At 37.7% G+C, this 19,533-nt stretch overlaps 1 protein-coding gene and 1 long non-coding RNA gene across 19 annotated transcripts in view; one reads left to right on the top strand and one right to left on the bottom strand.

Moving 5' to 3' along the window:
- Positions 1–19,533, bottom strand: part of EPB41L2 (erythrocyte membrane protein band 4.1 like 2) — a 122,219-nt gene that overhangs the window by 76,175 nt on the left and 26,511 nt on the right. The gene's annotated exons all lie outside the window — the stretch shown is intronic.
- On the top strand, positions 2–8,554 carry LOC308065023. The gene is made up of 2 exons (XR_013928626.1): positions 2–868; positions 899–8,554. It is a non-coding gene; the product is annotated as an uncharacterized lncRNA (long non-coding RNA).

Below are 19,533 nucleotides of genomic sequence, written 5' to 3'. Positions count from 1 at the left end.
GGAGTGGAATAGAGGGGGAAAACCACAAAACAAAACCCACCTCTTAGCTAAGCCTGCAGATTTCTTTATATTCCCAGTAGTCTTTGAACGAGCTGTTGAGAGGTGGATGAGTTTACTGAACAAGGGCATTGACAAAGAGCATAAGGGATAGCCTTCCCAAAGTATCTACCTTCTCTACCACATGAGCCTAATACATTTCTTTTTTCTGGAGCTTCATTTTGGCACAAGAATTAGGCACCCCTTGAGAAAGAGAAAGTCAGGTCTACCTGCCCCCTTCCCTGCACTCCCTTCCCTTGTTTTGAGTATTTCAATGCTCTGTCAGATCCCCCAGTGCTGTAGTTCACAGGAAAAACAGATGTACTGGGGGACAAAACACCAGAGTTCTGCAGCCAAAGTCTATTGCTGCACATTGTAAAGTCTCTGATGTTACCTTCATTACAGCCAAGCAGATAAGTAGCCAGGTTACCTGGAAATGGCTTTTTCCCGATCCCCTTCTGCACTGACAGGGAAGACCTTGCACTGACAGGAGGACCTGCCCAGTCCTGCATCTTAACGGTCAAGGTGTCAGAAAGAAAAAGAAATAAGAAGCAGACAACATTTGTCTCAAAGTGAGACTGGGAAGAAATAAACCAAATCAGGTTGAAAATTTACAGTTCTAAACTTTTAGCTGCATCTTTTCTTCCCCTCCTGTCTCCAAGTAAACTCTCATTTGCTCGCACTACATAGCATAAGCACACTATGTATTTTTGCCCCTTGAAGTTTTGTTTTAAGCTCTGTAACAACTGGAGCAGGATAGGGTTCTCCTTATGTCTCTTCTTTCATATTGCAAGGTAACATTACATCTATATTTCATTTTGAAATGAGAAAGGTAATTTCATTTCATTTTGAAATGAGAAAGGTCAATAGGAGTAAGAACCTTGCAGCAAGAATAGATAACAGAGAGGGAGATGCTCAAATGGAAGGATTACCAAGGTCTGAGCAAAGAAAAAAAAAAAACTTGCTAGATTTTGCAGGTGGCTTAAACCCATGCACATTAAACTACCACTGATAACATCTGTATCTTTTGTAATCCTGCTGAAAACTTGTCTCATTCAGATTCAATGTGTACCAAATCTGCAGGGACCAAGGTGGGGGCAGAAAGGCAGCAAGTATTGAAAACAACCTTGCAATTTCTGAAGAGGAATTAAATTTGTTAAAACAGGTCCCACTTACAAGGAGAGGATGTCTTGCCCTAATCATAATCCTACCAACTTCTCCAAGCAAGGGTGCTGGCCAGGAAGCAACTGAAGACAACAGGTATTCTCTACCCTCTCCATTCACCCCTTCTCCCTTTTTATTTCACTGAGGGGAAACTAATGGTGGCCAGAGTTCACACCTGAAAGCAGGGCAGAACACTGTATTCTTTCCTAACCACTCTCTTCTCAAATAAAGATTTGTCAGTTGGTTAATACCTTACTTCCAGCTCCTAGCCTAAATTCTTGAAATGCAGTTGTTTGCCAAGAGGAATTCCTGCCACCATAGAGCATGAAGTTAATTAACAAAAATAAACAACAACAAAAAAAAGTGGCTCAAAGATCAACGACAACATTACAACATTGAACTAATACCATAGAACGCTTTTCACTGAAATTCACTGCCATCTTAATTCACTGTTTCTGTTATGGTGTTTCTTATTCATCAGCACAGACTAACAATTCAAAAATCACAGAATCATAGAATCATTTCGGTTGGAAATTACCTTTGAGCTCAAGTCCAACCATTAGCCCAGGACTGCCAAGTCCACATCTAAACCATATCACCAAGAGATGTTTTTTTTGAACACTTCCAGGGATGCTGACTCCACCACCATGCCTCTGGGCAGCCTGTTCCAATGTTTGACAACACTTTCCATAAGGAAATTTCTCCTAATATCCAATCTAGACCTCCCCTGGCACAACTTGAAGCAGTTTCCTCTTGTCCTGTCACTTGTTATCTGGGAGAAGAGACCTACTCTCATCTGCTACGACCTTTCAGGTAGCTGTAGAAAGCAGTAAGATCCCCCCCGAGCCTCCTTTTCTCCAGACCAAACAGCCCCAGTGCCCTCAGCTGCTCCTCATAAGACTTGTTCTCCAGACCCTTCACCAGCTTTGTTGCCCTTCTCTGGACATGCTCCAGCACCTCAATGTCTGTCTTGCAGTGAGGACCCCAAAACTGAACACAATATTCAAGGTGAGGCTTCACCAGTGCTGGGTATAGAGGGGGACAATCCCTTCAATCATCCTGCTGGGCACACTGTTTCTGATACAGGCCACAATGCTGTTGGCCTTTTGGCCACCTGGGCATGCAGCCGACTGTCAGCCAGCACCCCCAGGTCCTTCCCCACCAGGCAGCTTTCCAGCCACTCTTCTTACTCTACACTCAACCCCTGTAGCGCTGCGTGGGGTTGTTGCAAACTGAGTGCAGGGCCTGGCACTTCTTGTTGAGCCTCACACAGCTGGCCTCAGCCCATCGGTCCAGCCTGTCCAGCTCCCTCTGCTGAGCCTTCCTGCCCTCCAGCAGATCAGCATCCCCTGCAACTTGGTGTCATCTGCAAACTTACTGAGGGTGCACTCAATCCCCTTGTCCAGAGTGTTGGTGCAGATATTAAATAGAACTGGCCCCAGCACTGAGCCCTGGGGAACACCACTTGTGACCGGCCACCAGCTGGATGTAACTCCATTTGCTACCACTCTCTGGGCCTGGCCATCCAGCCAGCTTTTAACGCAGCATAGATCTTTCTTCTATATATTTCTGGATGTCATGTTACTAATTTCCTTAGTACATAAAATTAGGAAAAGGCAGTCCTAAACTTGGGGTTTTTTTTTCAGTTTGTCACTGAAATTCATAGCAAACTGAAGAAATCAGAGTCGGTTTAATAGTTTTATCTCTACCAGTCTACCAGGATTCACAGAGAAACTATCACGTTGTAGAAGCAAAAACATAAAATAAAATTAAAAAATTACAACTCAGTTCACTAAAAGCCAACATGGGTGTCTATGCAAGTCATGCAATTTTCTGGATCATAAAAAAAATCATTAGAATTATTACAATTCATAAAAATTAACTAATTTCACACTTGCAGTTCCAAATATTAATGCTCACATAGGCTACACATAAAACTAGAAAAGGAAAGCAAAGAAAATTTATGTCTAAAAAATATACATGAAAACCTGAAACAAGCTCGTGTGTATGTCAACTGTTTATTTGAGAGTTATTTTTGTTTTGTTTTAAAGAAACTGTTTTATGTCTTGTCATACTGTTTTGAAGCACAGCAGAAGGCTGCTCTGCATTTCACAGTTCATTAGGGCAGGTCATTTAAGAACAACATGCTTGCTGGTTTCGACACATAAAATTTGTTGACATAAAAAGCATAAAGAAGTTAAATTCTAGTTGGAACAGTCATTCAAATTTTACATAGTGTAAAGGGGTCTTGTTTAACTAGTAGGTAATACCTGAGGAACCTGGTACTACACCAAGGGTTTTTTTAAAAGCATAAATCAATTATTTTCTGTAGAATAATATAAATTATATTCCAAATCAGGCTGAATGTACTAACGAAGAAACCCCCAAACTTTCTTTTACATTTCCGTTAAAGCTTGCATTTTATCATTGGCATGTAAGCAAGTAAACTCACGGCATAACATGGTTCTGTACAGTATTATTTTGCTGCAGGAGCCAATATAACCTGAACACATGCTATTAGCAGATGAAAGAAAAAGTAAATCTGATTTCACCTTTTAGTCATTATTTAGGTGGATTACTACAAAGACATGGAGCTCTCTGAATGCAAAGGAATAAATTAACAACTAAAGAATACAGTTTTCAACTTTGAGATCCTTAAGGAAGCAAAAACAACTCTAAAATTGGCTTAGTTACATCAATCTGCAACATTTACATTGTATGGCTTCCAATAAAATACCGATCTGCAGTCAAACTAACACAAAGCACCAGTTCTCCCATAGGAACCTGCATCCTTTTCTGTATTTATACATACACAGGACTGTATATACACACAAACAGACATACTTTTGAATCTCATAGTTTGGATTAAGTTCATTGTTAAGCACACTCGTGAAAAAAAACAGATGAGACTAAAGTCAAAGATCAACAGTTTAGCACATTACTGAACATGTTTTAAAAAGTTACAGCATAGAATCCCCAAGAAAACATATTTTGTATGTATGAAATCTAATCACCTGTTTTCAAACGAGTAAGAGGACCCCTAGCAATTGAACCCAAACCTAAGTATTTACACACTGAATGCAATCAGGACTGTTTCAGTTTTCTCTTCTGATCACTGTGCACAAAAATCAAGGTTAATTGCAGAGGCTGAAGAGACAGACTGCAGACTCTGCTTTTTTGTGAGCCTCAGCAGTAGCCACAGGGCAGATGCCTGTCAGAGACCATCAGTTTCCCACGCTGTGACCAGACCACCAGAGCTGGGGTCTGAACTGATCTAGTGCTGCTACAGCTCTTCTTTGTAGGCTTAGAAGGTAAGACATTGATAAACAGACTACCAAGAACAATCCTATGCCACATATAACCAAAAAAGCATCCAAAATTATTTCTTTTAAAGCTTCACAGTTCATGGAGGAGCTTTATGCAATAATCCAGGTGACTAGTCAATTAAAGCTGTTATGGTTCAGACTTTTGCCATTGCAATAATATTTCCCACTAAAAATATTAATCCTAAACATAAGCCAAATAAAAATCACCCCTCTTCCTTATGATTTTGCTCCAACTGCCTCCTAAATTGGAAGTTTATTTGCAAGGACGTAACAAAGTGAGCAAACTGTCACTGCCAGCCTGTACATTGGTCAGCAGATGGTGCCATAATAGCTCTAAAATTCAGTGGCACATTTCAAAGGTCAAACTTTAAACGGCAATAATACTTCAAGTGTAATTCCCAAATTCTGACAAGTAATTGAATGCTTTCACAGAAGCATGAACATAACATTTTAATAAACATCACTTCAGAGCCAGTTAATTATTATTCCATGACAATAAAAGTTAGTTACATGTGTACATGAAAACGTGTGTTTAAGTAAGTATATACACATATTCACACAGCGTCTAAACTTATCTGCAAAAGGAGAAATGACACAAAATGGTGTCTTCCTAAAGCATCCTATGTCTATCAAATCCAGCTTCCAGAGAATTCCAGGCATATCAAGGTGGCTAGCAGCCCCGTTAGTTCAGAGTTAATGGCAACCACACCCACAAAGCACCCAGTTAGTGAAGTCACTATTCAAAATAGCAGCTGTTTTGTCAGCCTTCATGTTTACATACATGCCATCATACAGCTGTATAATTGCAAGCATCCAATGTTTCCCTCCCAAATACAGCAGCCTACCTGCACAAACAGGAAGACATTTTTGTCCTTCTATAAATACTGAAATGTCATCAGGACTAAGTCTATGTCATATTCTAAATCTAATGTCATCTAGAACTAATTCTTATAGTGCTAGAAAATTATTGTGTCATCTTTCCCTGCAATACACAGAATACACAGGACTCGCCAGAAAATACACTGACAAGCCCCTACACAGGATGTTGTGAACTTAAAAGATACTTAAGTACTAGAATAATTCTGACGATAAATGTGAAGACCAAAAAAAAATTTTATATATATATGTATATATATATACACACACACAAAAAAAAATCAAGGATACAGACAGCAAGTGAAATGAGACAGAGAAAGCTATTTCTGTCTAAAATTGTGAAGGGAGTATCTGCAGTCTAGATAATTTTATTGTAGAAATATTCCATTATGCTGACAAATTTCCAAGGAAGTTACCTCAAGTCTTTGCAAAGTCAAAGTAGAATCCAGGAACTTTAGTATTTCTCGAAATATTTTTCCTGTTAAAGCAGCACAACAACATATATCTATTCCCTATCACCCAAGTGCTCTCAACTTTTCATAAAACACCTGCTGCAGGCCATCTTTATTTTGTCTACTGAATAACTTGGTTACTGCAATCCATATACAACTTCAAAGGATTAGTTTTAAAGGGTAATTCAGTTGAAGGGATACAATTCTCCAGAAAGGAAAAGTAATACTATGAGACATGAAAACAAGTGAGAATTCTTTAAACACGATTTTGTTAAAATTAGTCTCCTGACACTAGGTAGCAGCCTAAAAATGTATAATAAAAAAAAAAAAAAAGAAAATAATGTTAGAAAGTGCCTTTTCCCACACTTAATGAAACACATTGAAAAATGCATCTATATTACAGCACCCATACAACACAGAGCTCATAACAAAAAAAAACACCACCAAAGCTTTCAATAAAATCAGAACACAAATACCTTTCAAGCGCTACACATAGCGAAGTTGATGCCCACATAAAAATTTCTTTGAGATTACATTTAAGTAAACATACATCCTGCAGCATTTTCAGTGCTATCTATACCACATCCAGAGATAACAAGAACCTGTTCCTTTTGTATTTTCAGTCTACAAATACTCTGATAAAGGCAAAAATCCCAAAGCTTACAAACACAAACTCAAAGAGCAACTTAATTCAAATCAAGAAATCTCTTTGCCAGAGTACATATGTACATATGTAATTTGTTTATCAAGCTAGTTGTCTGCTGTTCCCCAGCACTAAAAAAAATGCTGTAAACTGATGAGAATCCAACAGTCTTTTTCAAAAGCTGTATTGAACAGGAGTGACCGCACCCAAGCCCTGACACTGCTAGAGAAGGGCATGCTCAGTGGAAAACTGAGATTTAGTTCCAAATTCATTCCAGCAGCCAGAACATGAACATGGGTCAAGAGACAGCTCTGTTTTCCTGTTATCTGTCCAACAAACTAATAACAACACAGTTTGAGAAAAATCTCTGCCCTATCTTTAAAAACAATGTTGCAAGCTTACAGTAGGTTTTGACTGTTCACATCAAACACTCATGATAACCACAATTTTAGAGATTAAAAACAGTGAGCATTCATTTGTTCAGAACAATGCCCCTCCAGTCATCATTCCCTTCCTTCCACCCTGTCCTACCTCACTGAACGGCTGTTTCTAAAACATTGCCACAATTCCACAGAAGCACAGGTAAACATTTCGTTTTTTCCAATTCCTATAAAAGAAAAGGGGGGGAGGGGGGAGGGGAGAGCAGGGGGCGGCACAGGGAGAGCCTAGTTGGTTTCTGTAAATTTAGCTTGTTCCGATTTGGAGGTGATTGATTTCTAGATGCCACAAGTTTTCATTTCCAACTTTCACTCTTTCTACTTATAATGGCAAGATTAAAAATGGTTTCTTCTTATACTTACAACATTAATATTACTCTTGCATAAAGTATGCATCCAAGGCACTTACAATAATATGGTTAATCAAAACACTTTCTAACTCAAAGTGAAAAATAATGTGCTAGGTACCCGAGAATTTTTTTTTTACTGCAAACTGAGAGGCCCCAGTGTAATGAAGCTCCTGGATGCTGGAATCCCAGACACACATCATTGTTTTGACAAGCATCCATTTCCTCTTCAGTGGAAGTCATATAGACAATTATTACTAACTCACACGTTTAGGAAATGTACAACAGCACGCAAAAGAGGGAAATAACCACGGTAGCAGGATTCAAGGTCAGAAAAAAGAAATGAGAGGCAACTAATCTGTGCATTTGGTAGAACACCAGTGACAGACCCGTACAAGCAGAACACATTTGCAAGTAATTTTCATAAGCAGATACAACCATTAACCTTATTTCACCAGTATGTTGAAGCTGAATGTCATTACAGATGCAGACACTACTGAGATCACATTCAAAATGCCTGTTAGCTTTTTATTTCAGCTATTCCAACTCAGGAACAATGGCCAGAAATCAACTAACATGCATTAAGAATTTGCTCTGTCACATAAAAGAATACAGTTCAATAGACAAATGCTGTTTACAAAGCTTCAGGGTGTAAACATAGCCATAGAAGTGTCTTTTCTGGCAGCAGCATCAGTTCTGTATTTCAACTTTACAGTACACTGCATTTCTGCTGTTGTCAAATATAAGCACTATAGAGAGAACAAGTTCTCCTTGGCAAGCCACGTTATAAATACTGGTTGATGTTTACACATTACTGGGGGAAACAAAAACTTGGAAAAAGTGACATTAAAATTATAAATTATTTTATATAGGTGACAGATGCAGAATCTTCTCCTGCTACTATTTTTTTAAATGTATTTTTTTCCAAATCAGGATGCAAGTTGAAATAAAAAAAAGGATATTACCACCACTTCCTACCGATAATGAAGTCTGTTTTCAATACTTGGTTAAATAGCATCCCTAGCAATTAATCTTAGACAAGATTAATCCAAATTCCAAATAAGTGCAAAGTTTCAAGCTATAAAGTGAAGCTTTCCTGGATTTCTGCAGGTAAGCTGCAGCTGTCTTTTTGCTGAGTATGTTGATACCAGTATGCAAATCAGCTTTTGAAGGACCTGCAGAGATCGTGACACACATGCAAGTAAACAAACCCAGGCTATTAATTGTCAGTATATTTTAAAAAAAAAAAAAAAAAAAAAAAAAAAGTGAAAAAGATGATAATTCCCAACTACTGCTGCAATGAATAAATGCTATTCTGTATTCCTGCCAGCTATTCCACATTCCCCAAATCTTCAAGGTTAGTTACCCGAGATGTCTTGTGTTGTGTTTTAATTTCTATGTTTGCAGCTAGCACAAAGATAACAGAGTCTTTCATGTGCTACTGGAACAGAAGTATTCTTTAATGAGCAGAACCAATTTACTCAGTGGGTTGTTTATTTTTTTCCCCCCTCTCCCTGAATAATTATAATGTACCTAAAACAATATACATGAAGTATAACACTGCAAACATTATCCTACATTGTTATGTTTAGTGGAACATTTAATGAAACTAATGAAATATATATCGAAACTACAGATAATACTGCTCTTCGGGAAAATGTGCATCTACAACTCCTGTGGGAGCATAACATTGCCAATCCCAAGCAACAGAAAGCAATGAAGGAGGGATGCTTCTTAGCTGAGCAAACAAAATTGGCAGCCAAAACTGCATCGCTCCCATAGGCTCTTCCAAATACTGATACTTGGTGAGAAGAGTGAAAATACCAACAACTTCTAGAAAGTTTCCCGCTTTTTCATGGCAATGGCTTCACAGTAACAACATTTCAACCACTGAAACATCTCTGGGCTAGACAAATTAAAATGATGCCCTAGAGGTCCGAAACAAGTCTAATAATAAGAAGTGAAAGAATTTTATGCTAATAATGCTGGTTTTGTGCCTGGACTTCAGCACTTAACATGTTTGTTTGTCATCTGAGTGCTTTAGCTGTTTTGTGCTTTTGGGAAGGACATTCCCAGCATGAAAGATTGTAATATAAAACAGCTAACAGGATGTGCATGAAAGTCCCAAGGGAGTAAGTATTTAAACAAAGTTTTCTTTGGAGAGCTAGGGAAAGACAACAGATAAGAAAGATTTAAAAGAACAATTTATTTATGAACACCAAGAACAAGGTGGGGGGGAATACAGAACTGTTCTGCAGCAAGGCAAAAAGGGCTGTGATTTGCCAAACCATGACTGCAATGACATTCCCATGTAAATATACATCACAAACTATAGTTTACCAAAGCAGCCTCACCCATTGCAGAAAAGACTTTTAATGACCACATACAAATGGGGATGGTGTGTTATTACAGTAAGATTTCAGGCCAAATTAAATAGACACTTTATTCTGCATTCTTGGGCCACATATTCAGTTCTTATTCTATATATCCAGAAAAGTTTCAAAGCTTTGAAACAGTCCTAGTCCTAACAGTCCTGCTAACAAATCCAAGTTAACAGCAATTTATCATCTAACAGTTTTATTACACAAACACGTACAGCATGACATTATGAACTCCACGTCAAAACTGTTTGAATGAAACTCCCAACCTGCATTGGTTTGGGGGTTTCTTTGCCTCCTTTTGGGCTCATCAGTTTAGCTGCTGATTGAACAAATGCTTGAAAGCTTATTTACCCCACTGTTCTCTTAACAGCGGGCACACTCCTCTTGCATTTAATCTTAAATCAAAGACCATGTTTGAGCACACAGTCGTGGATTTCCCTCATCCTATCTAAATTTTCCTTAACTCTGAAGTACTTTAAAATATGAAGCAAAGGAAAAATTGGTATAAGCATATAAACAGACTAAACTAATCTCAGATTTTTCTTGACCATAGTATACTGGTTAGCAACTGTTCTTTTTTTACATGAGCATATTCCTGTGTGGAAGCAATAGGAAGCATATACTAATAAAAAGGACAAAAGACTCTGACTCTTGTTTAAAATTACATTGTGTTCTCTCAGAAATCAAGATCACTTGATCAATAGTTCCTGAAGTGAGATGTCAGAAACCAAGATTTGGAAATCTGGTCCAGATGAAGCCCGGGTCTGGGTCCCCCAGTGTAATGACATGGACCTGTTGCAGCAAGTCTACAGGAGGGGCACGAAAATGATCTGGAGCATTCCAGCACGAAAAGGCTGGAGCACCTCCTCTATGAAGACAGGCTGAGAGAGCTGGGGTGGTTCAGCCTGGACAAGAGAAGGGTTCAGGGAGACCTTGTAGCAGCCTTCCAGTACCTAAAATGGACGTATAGGAAAGCTGGAGAGGGACTTTTTACAAGGGCATGTAGTGATAGAACAAGGGGGAATGGCTTTAAACTGAAAGAGGGTAGATTTAATTAGATATTAGGAAGAAAATATTTACTGTGAGGGTGGTGAGGCACTGGAAGGGGTTGCCCAGAGGAGCTGTGGATGCCCCATCCCTGGCAGTGTTCCAGGCCAGGCTGGATGGGGCTTTGAGCAACCTGCTCTAGTGGAAGGTGTCCCTGCCCATGTCAGGGGGTTGGAACTAGATGATCTTTAAGGTGCTTTCCAACGCAAACCATTCTATGATGTTTCTTTTAGTTTGGGGTGTGCTAGTCTAAGAAGTCTGCCTAAACATATGAGCCTCAATAAATAAAAGGCTGAAAATTTCTAGCACTTAGAAAACATGTACATCTGTGTCTGTGTGCAGATGGGAGAAACGCACCCATATGATAGACTTAAGTTTTGGGAAACAGTATGAATAACATGCAAATTAACATTCAGTAAGTTCAGTAACAAATGTGGATACAGAAATACAGTAAATGGGAAGGACTGATATAGCTCTCAATTCTCTCTTCCTTTCATTATGAACAAAAAGCTTGGGAAAAACAAGCTAACAGTGAAAGAAAGTAAAGACCACTGGAGAGAAAGTCAGGAGTAATAAAATGGAGTGAGGGATGGAAGGAGAAAACAGGAAACAGACACTGAAGACAAATCAGGAAAAAAAGGTCATGATTTGTCTAATAGCCAAAAAACTGCAGTGAGGCCAGAGAGGGGGGCAGGGTGGGAAGACACCAGAATACCCATATGGATTAAGTTACATTATAGAGGCTACTAGACAGACCACAAGATCTCCAAGTGTTAGTCCTTCAAGGGTTAGGCTGCAGGACATCCAGCAACTATCGTTTCACCCTCACATATAAAATCCTGCCCAGCAAAGTCACTTAACCACAAAACACTTTGTGCAAGAATGGGCAAATGCAAACCTATAGGACTGAGAAAAGCAAACCCCTTGTATTTGCTGCCCTTATGCCATACTGTTTCCACAGTATTTAAGACCTTAAAATCTCCTTTCTATGCAATCAAATGCCTCGCAAGGGGCAATACTTTTAAGACTTTTCTAGTAGCTTCTTCATTTTTGTACATTAATTTCATGACCTGGACCTGTATTGCAAGATTTAAACAGAGTGTTCCTTCCTTTGCACCTGTAATTATATATGTATTTATTTTTAAGCAGCAAATGCTTGCCTTGGATTATCTAATGGATTAAGTGAAAATTTTTACTTCCTCGATAAAATAGGTTACTGTATCCCCAAATCCCTTAAATAACGATTAGTTCACTTCGTTTTTCAGGCGTATCTACGCATCCAAAAGTGTTTCAGTTCCATTCAGTACCAGGATTTGAGGCACAATATTTCAACAATTTTACTGCATCTTTGGCTCACTACTCCCTACACAGTAAGCTTCCTGCTGGTTTTAAAACACATCGTTAATTATATCCCATTTACTTTCTGTTGAAGAGCTCAAAGACCAAACACCTGTCTAAAATACCTATCTGAATACATGACTCAAGTGTTTTGTGGTAGTTATAAAATCAGCTAATCTATAAAAATACTTCTGATTTTGGCAGAAAGTAATTTTACAAATAGAGAAACTTTGACACTATGAGAAGAAAGTGACACATGGAACATTCTCACTAGGACAGTAGTTGAACCAACACAAAAATAGGTCTCAAGGACTCTTCTCTTACATACTGACATCAAGTAGCTCTAGATGTTTCATGAAAGAAGACTACTTCATAGTCTCTAATTTGTTTTCAGCTGAAACCCAGAGGTCACTGGGTATATTTCTCCCCCGAAATATAAGGGTGACAGTCCACAAGAAAAGTTTAGTTTTGCTTAGATAACAGCAATACTTCCAAACTTCACATAGAAAAGAGAGAATGGAGACAAGTCTTTTTAATCTGTTTACATTAGTAGATCCTCCAGACATGCACAAAAATTGTATTACATATATGGACTGTCAGTACTGGGTTACATGGGAGTTATGAAACCTACAAAAAGTTATGAAACAAGCATTTTTGCTTTAAAAATTATGACCCAGAACATAATTTTTTCCCAACTCAATTTCCACTGAAATTATTATACAAGTTAAAAGTTTGTTCCTGTCAAGTGATATAACATTTTCCTTTTGAACAATCCAAGCTAGTTCACGATTGTATGCATCACTAAAAATCTGACAGCAAATTAAAAGTCTGGAGGAGACACCATTAACTACACATTCCAGTTCAACAGAATTAGACTTCACCACAGTTATGCACAAGTGAACAAAATTCTCACCCACATCAGGTGAGAGAATTTTGTGTTGGCAGATTCCTTTTACGATGTACTGCTATCATCAAGTGATTCCCTGTAACTTCATTAATCACCATGACCACATTTACACAGAAACAATTAAATACTTGAAGCAAAATGAATATGTGGTCTTTCTTCTGTGAAGAAAAATGGCAGCATTTCTCATGCATTACTTATGCCAATTAAAACAATGTTTCATTGCCTTCTTTAACAAAGGAGAATAGATTTTAGACTACACGTATCTACAAAATATACTGCAACACTTGAGATAAAAATTGTAAAGATTAAAGTAAACTTAATGCAAAAGGGAAGCAGAGAAAACAATGAATTCTTTTTAAAACATACTGATAAATGATATAGCATGCTTGGTGTGACTTCCAAATAACAGTTTCAAGTTGTTTAAAAGACAACATAATTTTTCATCCCACAAAAGATTATATGAACCAAAATACTGTACCATAGTTCACAAAAAATGTAAAGTATGCTAAGCTATCCAAAAAGACTTCAAAGGAAGTTGAGTTCTTTATATAATTCTTACTCTGAAAATGTATTACCAGCTTGTGTTACCCCATGCTAAGATACACAGATAAGCCTTTTAATATATTCATAGCCATACAATAAAGAGATATTCAGATGGAAATGGTGAAAAAAGAATTACATTGGAGCACAGTGTTCCATAATCCTGTAATGGGAAACAGATTCCCTAAAATTCCCAAGACAGCAACAAGGCTGTTTTCATCTGCGGTATGTGGGCTTCACCATTTGCAACACAGAGACACCCTTCTCACCTCCTATTAGTTTCATGTATAAACATCTCCTTCATCCTCTTTTCTCCCTCTCCTCTTGTACCTTCACTTAATCTTATTTGCTTTTTTTAGAATCTTCCTAATTATCAATTAAGTCCCATGCTTAATTCCATCACCATTGCTAGAAAGCCAGGATGCTAAACTGTGTCAAAAGCCCAGCTTACATTCAGACATTAGGATCTCACCTGGGCAAAAAGAACATAAGCAATTCAATATGTAAGCTAGATTTACCTTTCTGTTCATATCCACAGAAGAACAAGCAAAATAAGCTGCTCACAAAATTATGTGAATGCCATTATTTTCCAACTGATCAAAAACAACAAAGAAATATCTAATGTAATACTTAAAAGCTGTTCAATTAATCACAAATTATGCCACAGGCAAACATAGAATATGAATGAAACTGCTTCAGAAATACAGAATGCATTTCTGCAACTAATTTTTTAGTAAGAAATATACTACTACCTATTACTGGGGATTTCTTTCTGCCCAAAGTAACTGGAAACCAGTATAGCCAGTATATCACAAAGATATCCTTGGAGGCTGAAACAAAGGGGATTCAGTTCTTCCTTTTCTGTGCATGATAACATATGTTCCAGTTAGTGTTCTCAACATCCCCAATAATTGGGGAAATGACAGAAATCCTCTTAAAACAGAGATAATCAAATCTGAGAATGGTATAAATCACAAGATTTTTCTGCTCTAATCTCCCGAAGTATCTCTGTCTGAAAAACATGGATTGATTATGTTCTTGATCCATAGTCTACCAAGACCTCCACATCCCCTAACCGAAGGGATTACAGGCATCAAAAACCAACACTGGAGTGCCTTTCACAGGGAATCTCTTCCAGAACAGCCCCTGATTAATGAAGATGAAAGTGGAAGGCCTAAATACTTCTGAAAGAATCTGCCTGACAAAAAACCCAAGGCACAGCCTATCTAGAAGAAAAGGATTGTACACTCTGTTGACATTGTCAGTGACCTCCTTTAAACTGTCATGACTGGGATGAATAGCCTAAATGACCAATCCATTTTATGACTGCTCAATCTGAGCCAGGGTTTAAGCAGCATGCTGTGCTGCGCAAGCTACATTAATCTGTCTACAAGTTAAGATACATGGAGAGTTGCAATCTGCTCATGCTCAGCAGACAAAGAATTTCCCTCATCTTCACTCTTATCTAAGACTGCATTTATTTAAGGAGTAAATTTCCAGTTCAAAGAATTAATATAAAGACTTCAGGAAAAATATATATCCTGCATTACTCAGTTCAGAGCAGGTTTTACTATTTGCAGACCTCATGCAGAGGTCATAGAATTATCCCATTCTTTTTCTTCTCAATTTTGACCATGACACTATCTTAAGAATTGGCTCTAGCTAATCCTTAGTATATCCTTTAGTAAATGAAAATAAACCCAGCAGGAACAAAAAATCAATTATCAAAATAAAAACTGTAAGAGGGAGACATGCCATTTGTCTTTTCACTACTTCCTAGCACTATGGGCCTGTAGAAAAAGAAAGAATACTGAAGTCTCTTGGAAGCGGTGCAATATTTCTTCTAGTTAGTGTTTAATCCCTTCAGGAAACACAGCAAGAATAAGAGGAATGCAAACAAATTTTAAGACGCTGTGCTGGAGAAAGTTTTTATTCTTCTAGCTCTGAGCGCTTTATTGAGAGTGATCCAAGAAAAGCCCTTAACATTTTAAAACAAAGTTGATGGAAAAAAGCTAATATTTATAAATGCTGTTTAGAAAGAAACCAGGTAATTTTGTAAAGAAATAGCTCTGTTTGTATTGCTATGTTTTTAAAATTATTTTAGTTGCTTTAGTCACAGGTGCTTAAACAGATATAACAGATAGTTTTAAAATGTTCAAATCTCCAAGTTCATTAATGAAATGACCATAAGACTCTGTAAAGCCACTTTCTAAAAATGTTCAGAGTTGTCATTTGAGACATCTGTGAAGCCATTCAAAAGTATTCAGTCTAATCTTTCAGAAATAAAGGGGTTTGGTTTTTTTTCAGAAAGGGGTAACCAGGAACCATAAAGTTCTACATATGGCAAAGCAACAAAAAAACCTGAGTGTTAGAAGCCAACCTTGAGTTATGGTCTAGCCAGAGCTAGAACTGACTGCTTTATGGACTGAAACAGAATTTATTGTCATATTTCTTAACTTAAACAGGTAGACTAAGTATCTCAATATATATTATACATCCTACTTCTAAATCAATTACCCTGTAGCCAGTATTCATTGATCAAGTCCATCAATAAGGGGGTGAAAAACTTGTTATCTCTAAGGTCAACACAGCCTGTGGAAGGCCATTATTTCTCAAGATTGCTTAAACCCACAGGTTGTACTAATTTGAGGATAAAGCCATCTCAAAATAATACATCCCCTGATTTCAACTGGTTGGCATTAATGCTCTATCAAATTGTGTGCATATGCCTGCACAGAGATATTTTCAGAATTTTTCAAGAAACATACATTTCTTTTTGTTATTAGTTGTTCAAATAGATTGATTTCAGGAGAATGCAATGCTAATATTACATTTGGCATTGCTTTTGTGATAATCAAACAATTACCCACACATTCAAGTTACTATTTACCTTAACGTACCCTTACATTTATTCTTAACTTCACGATGTCGAATAATGATTTTTTTTATTTGTGATTAATATATCATGCTGTTTAAAATTAAGTTGAAATTTGTTTTCAAAACATGGCATAAAACACTAAAACTACATCTGTGATATAAAAAGTTTGTGAAGATACCCAGTTTGATTAGACTTGGTGAGTAGAGAATGCATTGCTATCCTCAAACCTGATCGCAAAACTAATCATGCCTGCTAAGAAATAGTGACCAGCTTTTTAATTTAAGTGTGTCAGGCCCAGCTTCTAAGAGGACTCTGAAAACAACATTCTGTTTCAGGAATTAGGCAGCCCATGGGTCCTCAACTGTTTTTCACCCTGTTAACGTACTTCTATATTAAACCATCTCACCTCACAATCTCTTATTAGTAAACTAGTTTTGATAAACTCAAGAGGTCAAAATCCTAATGCAAGAGCTTTACAATTAGTTCTCTTCTCTCTGCTTTTCAGCCTGATTTTGAAAATTATCATTACTGAAAGTGCTAATAGTGTTTTAATATACGGTCACTTACAGTATACAAAAAAGCAAAGTCTTTTCCCCACTCCTACTCCTTAGTTTGTTGCATACCTGTTTGACAATTCCATCGGTCCTTTACAGCTCTGGCACTGCACTAAGAGTTTGTCACCTTATTTTGAAGGGTAAGATGATGTATTAGATCCTACCTGGCTTGGTAGAAGCTTGACATGGATTAATGTATTCAACAGAACTTTGAGCTATCCCTCTTCTGAATTTAAGTTCTGTGCCCAAATATCTATACTCATGTTAATACTTAACAGGCAGCATTTGGTTCCCAAACAAAACTCCACACAGCTGAAGACAGAATATGCTATATCACAATTCACAGTACTATTCTGAACACATACATTGGCACATTAACTTATATTTGGATTGGTACCTAATGAACAGCATCAATACTAAGGCAGTTTTTTTTCTTGATCCAACCATATCTAAAAAAACGGTACTGCTGAAAGTGTTAAAACCACAGATTCCTTATCCAAAATTTCCCTTTTTAAAATCACTTACCTCTAGAAAATGTGTGTTCTCATAGCTGCCTATCTCCAATGTATCAAAGCAGCACATATGTGCCTGTATACACTCAAATTACTTCAGAAACTAACAATGGCTATGAAGGAAGAACTGTAATACTCAGATACAACCATTATATTTTGGGGCCAGTAGCCCAAGTTGAAGCATTTTTGGTATTTCAGCTAAGTCACCTAGCTACATCAATACAGCTGCAGTCACATTTTTGACTGTGCAATACACAGATTCGAAAACCATTTGAAAACAGTGGCCTTGACCACTTGGTTTTATCAAACCTCTTCCCCCTTACACAACTATATTCCTTAACCTTGTAAAACTACAACTTTGTAATCAGCAGACAGGCAATGAGACTAACTCTAAGTATAAGTAAGAATATTTTGACTCAATATCTTGAGTAAAAAATGCTCTTAGTGATCCAATAGATTTGTTTCCATTACGAACAAGAAGCATGATTACTGTATAGATAACACACCATCCCCAGCTTTAACCTAGATATCACCAATAGGAAATTACATATGCAAACAAAGACACAGCCACCAAAAGAAACACAGCCACCGAAAAAAATAAAAAGATAAAAAAAAAAAGATTAAAAAAAATAAAAACCAAAAGATATCCAAAATCAAATCTTGATATTGTTCTAACCCAAACTTTAACAGAACCAGGCTTTAATATGCATTATTCTATTGATATCTTAGAGAAGTTTAATAAATTGAACAAAACTGCAGATTTTTCCTTAAATTCTTTTCATACTTGAAATCATGTATGTACTCTTGGTGGGCAAGATGTGAAATGAAAAAATAACTACCAGACCAGCACTGAACCAGATTCTCCATTCTGAAAATGTCTCAGTGAGCAAGGTGGCATTTCAACAGGACTTTTAACTCTTATTTCCCAGTTAGCGCCTTCCATGCAAATCCCACATGAAAGTCCAGTGTGTTTTGCTACTTCAGGATCCTAAGTCCTCCAAGAAAACTCTTCATGCAAATCCTGCAGCTGAATGGCATAGAAGTGAAACAAGAATGCTTTTGTCCACGAGCAAGTATGGTAGTTCTATCTTGCCAGAAGACTTCACAAACAAGCGACTCCCTTTGCATCGGACCTGTGTAACTATAGGACTGAATACCAACAACCCTTTATTTTAAGGTGGTATTTTCTCAGCCTCTCACTACTCATTAAGACTTCTTGGGTTTTTCTGAAGATCAGATACGTACAGCTAAAAGAATCAACAACCTAGCTGTTCTAGTGCTCTGCACAGTACAGAAGACCAGACGGATTAGAACCTATTGCACATTGCTAGTGGACACAATTTAAGTCTTTCCTAACAGTTGTATCAAAATATATTTCAAAATCACCAGATCTATCAATAACAGTAAACATTTTAGACAAAGTTAAAGGGTTCCTTTCTGCTTACTACACCTCCTTCTGCCATTCCTGTCACCTCAGAACCTTGACTTCAACACACCTGTCCACAAGGCTGGTGGCCCCTCTCCACACAGCAGAGCTCTGCTCCAGCACCTGGCTGGAGTGCCACACACACGCTGCTGCTGAGGAACGTGCGAAAGGGGAAAGAGGGTGCTGCACAGCACAGCCCAGCTCTTGCTTCGTCACTTTTCTTGCCGGAACTGGAAAGTCAAGTGTCAGAAGGGGATGAAAGCTGACACACAGCACAAGGCAGCATATGCAGTGCTGTGCCAGACGTAGCAGGCTTACCCCAAGCAGCACCCAGGAGTGCTGTTTTGTATTGCATACTGTCCATATCATTGGGTGAACTCTGAACGAAATGCATACCATAAACTGGAACAGCCATTTTAGGTGGGACATCTTGTGTCAGTCTGTACAAGATCCAGCACATGAAAATATTTATTTATGAAGTTCACTAAACACATTAAGCCTGACACTTAAACAGCATCTACAAAATAGCCACTAAAGATCTGTCAGAAAGCAGCTGCACATATTCTGCTAATTCACTGACAGAAAATATATTGGAAAAGTGATTCACCATGAAAAGAGTCCTTTTCATGTTTTAATCAATACCTGCATCATTTTTGCTTAGAAATGCAT

The sequence above is a fragment of the Falco punctatus genome (assembly GCF_963210335.1).
Source record: "Falco punctatus genome assembly, chromosome: 5".
NCBI classification, from domain to species: Eukaryota; Metazoa; Chordata; class Aves; order Falconiformes; family Falconidae; genus Falco; species Falco punctatus.
This window is presented reverse-complemented; position numbering and strand designations above follow the sequence as displayed.